A 3,322-nucleotide genomic window follows, 5' to 3' on the forward strand; every position below is an offset into this window, starting at 1 on the left:
CCACCTAGCTGCCCCCCAAAATGTTTATTGCTTTTTTTTTTAGTGAGGCAATTGGGTTAAGTGACTTGCCCAGGGTCACACCAGCTTGTAAGTGTTAATTGTCTTGAGGCCGGATTTGAACTTAGGTACTCCTGACTCCAGGGTCGGTGCTCTACCACTGTGCCACCTAGCTGCCTCAGGTATAGGAGAATTTTTGCCAAATAGCTATGTTGTTGTATCATTTTTCACGTTGTGTCTGTTTCTTTGTGACCCATTTTTTTCGGTATATTTTCTTGGCAGAGATCCTGGAGGGCTTGCCATTTCCTTCTCACATCATTTCATAGATGAGGAAACTGAGGCAGAGTTAAATGCCTGACAGGCATCACACAGCTAGTAAGTTTCGAGGCTCAGATTTGAACTCAAGTCTTCCCCTGATCTAGGCAAATGCTCTATCATTGAGCACCTAGTTGTCCATAAAATAGCTATTATTTTTCCTCAAACAAGAGACATGCAATCATCATCAGGCAATATATGAAGTCTTTCTCGATTAGTAGGGCCTATGAGAACACGTGATCTACGCATAGCACAGGAAATCCAGGGTCACCCTGCACAGTACAATGAGCCATTGTGGGGAATTTTACTGAAGGATGATGTCCAGTAATAATGCAAAAAGCAAAATAAACAGAAGATTGATTTATCTAAGAGGCAATGTGATACAGTGGAAAAAGCAAAGACTTCAAGTCTTTTGAACATAGCCCTTGAACAGAGGTCAAATACTGGTGCCACTATTACCAATTTGGGACAAATCACTCCTCTTAGCATCCAGTGCCTTCACTATAAAATAAAGGGTTGGATGAGATGACCTCAGAGGCCTTTTCCATTGTTGACATGTATTTTGAATGAAATGTAGGACTCTATGCTCTCTATAAGGTGTAATCCTTTGGAAAATGGGATCAGGGTTGTGCCCAAAGCCTCCTCTTTTCCCCATTGTCTCCAAGTGGAGAGTCCTGTGCTAACCACTCAAAGACAGTCACAACACAATGATTTTTCACTCTGAATGAACAGGGAAGGACTTTTTGAAAAAGGTTGTCCTGGTAGATTACAAAGGCAGTATTTTGTAATAGAATGAGTATACTTCATGAAGTTCCATATTCCTAATATTCTATGATCTAAAGTCACTTCTAGTTCTAAAACCACATGTTCTATTTTTATAATGTTCTAGGTTGTATGTTCATCTAAATAGTTAAACAATTGTACTGTTATGCTCTACATGTACCTTTTCAGATTTAATTGTAATAGGTACTACCACTTTTAAGTTCTAAGGTTCCTTCTGTTCTAACACTTTATGTACTAGGTTCTCTTTTAACTCTAACATTCTATACGTCAGTATTCTAAATCTTGTCTATGAAGGCTGTATTTAATACTTTCTGATTTTTCTGACTTATTGATAGATATTCTGATTTCCCTTTTCTACAGCAGTTAGTAAAACAGCATGGGAAGTGACAACAGGACAAGTGTCTCTGAATTCCTTCTCCCTGGGACTCCCCATCAGACCACACCCACCAGGTCTTCTTTTACATCCCTATTCTGGTATGTATCTCACCACACTGTTTTGGAACCTGCTTATCATCTTGCTCATCAGATTAGACTCTCACCTTCATACCCCTATGTATTTCTTTCCTCAGTTACTTGGCCTTCACTGATATCTGTTTTTCATCAGTCACTGCCCCAAAGATGCTAGTGAACATGCAGACAGGGAGCAAACCATTTCCTTACAATGGCTGCATCTCACAGATGTATTTCTTCATATTCTTTTACTGATCTGGATAGCTTCCTACTCACTGCAAGGCTTATGATCGCCTATGTGTGCCATCTGTCACCCTCTCCACTATACCACAGTCATGAGCCAGAATCTCTGCAGATGCTGTTGGTTTGGGTCTGGATCCTCTCCTGTGCCAGCTCCTTGACCACCACCCTCTCTGGCCCGACTATCCTCTTGTGCAGACAAACCCATTAGCCCCACTACTTCTGCTGACCTGGTGCATTTGCTCAAGCTATCCGCCTCAGATATCTCCCTTGATAAAGTAGTGATATTCACTTTAGGGGTAGCAGTCATACACTGCCATTAAACATGTTATACTTGTTTTTTTTTTCTTTCTACATCCGTATTGTTGTCACCATCCTGAAGATCCCCTTCTACCAAGGGGATCTGCAAAGCCTTGTCCCACGTGTGGCTCACACCTCTCTGTGGTATCTTTATATTATGGGACAATCATTGGCCAGTATTTTTTCCCCTCCTCTAGTAGCTCTTAATATCAAAGACATCATCTCTGGTATGATGTATACAATGGTGACCTCCATGCTGAACCCTTTCATCTACAGTCTGAGGACACAGAGATATTAATGGAGCCCCTGAAGAAAAGTCCTAGTAGGGGAATGTTCTCTTGTCCTTCATAGCCAGAGCCATATTCTAATTTAATTGTTCAGGAAATTATACATTGTCTTTTACTCTATAATTCATGATAAGAAAGATAATTTAAGCTTATTTTCCACATCCCCCCTTAAATTTCCCACAGAGAATCCATCAGATATCAACAAGAATTGCCTAGTAGAGGAAGGAGTAGAGTTTGTTGAACTTTTGAGTGGTAGACAACTCACTCAGTCGGATGACCTTTGAAAGCATCAAAGAAACCTATATTGGTTTCTTCATAAGGCACAGTTCATGAACTTTATGATTTTTATGTGATGGAGACAGATAAGAATTCTTTAGAGATGAAGAAACTCAGTAGTTGAACAGTTCACATAATTTTCCTAAGGTTAATTTAATTTAATAAATTTTTTGCCTCTCTCTATGTCCAGGTACTATTAGGTACTAGGTATTCAAAGACAGAAAAATCCAGTCCTTTGCCACTCAAGGATGTTACATTCTTCAAATAGCAAGTACCAGTTTCCTGAACCATGTCAAAACCTCTTTTCAAAAGCCCACACTGTTTTTCAGATAATGCTATTCTAATACAAAATAATGCAATATTTTTGCCCAGAGGGGAGCAGTATATCTGTAGTGAAAAGAGCAATGCATTTGGGGGTTGCATCTGCATTAGGTTCAAATCCCCATTCTCTCAATTATTCTCTGTGTGATCTTGGGCAATTACTTAATCTCTCTCTCCTCAATTTCCTTATTGGTAAAATGAGGGAGTTGAAACTGGATGACCTATGAGGTCCCTCCTAGCTCTAATTCTATAGATCATATTAATAGTTGGATTTCTCTTTTCACTCAGTTGGGTGTAGTCTATAGAAGGTTGGATTCAAATTTGTAGGAACACAAGGACCAATGAGAATTTTT

General features: G+C 39.6%; 1 pseudogene; it reads left to right on the top strand.

Annotated features, from left to right (window-relative positions):
* The first annotated feature begins 1,471 nt into the window (after positions 1-1,471).
* On the top strand, positions 1,472-2,383 carry LOC122739032 (annotated as a pseudogene).
* The last annotated feature ends 939 nt before the right edge of the window (positions 2,384-3,322 follow it).

This window comes from Dromiciops gliroides, chromosome 2 (assembly GCF_019393635.1).
Source record: "Dromiciops gliroides isolate mDroGli1 chromosome 2, mDroGli1.pri, whole genome shotgun sequence".
Taxonomy (NCBI): domain Eukaryota; kingdom Metazoa; phylum Chordata; class Mammalia; order Microbiotheria; family Microbiotheriidae; genus Dromiciops; species Dromiciops gliroides.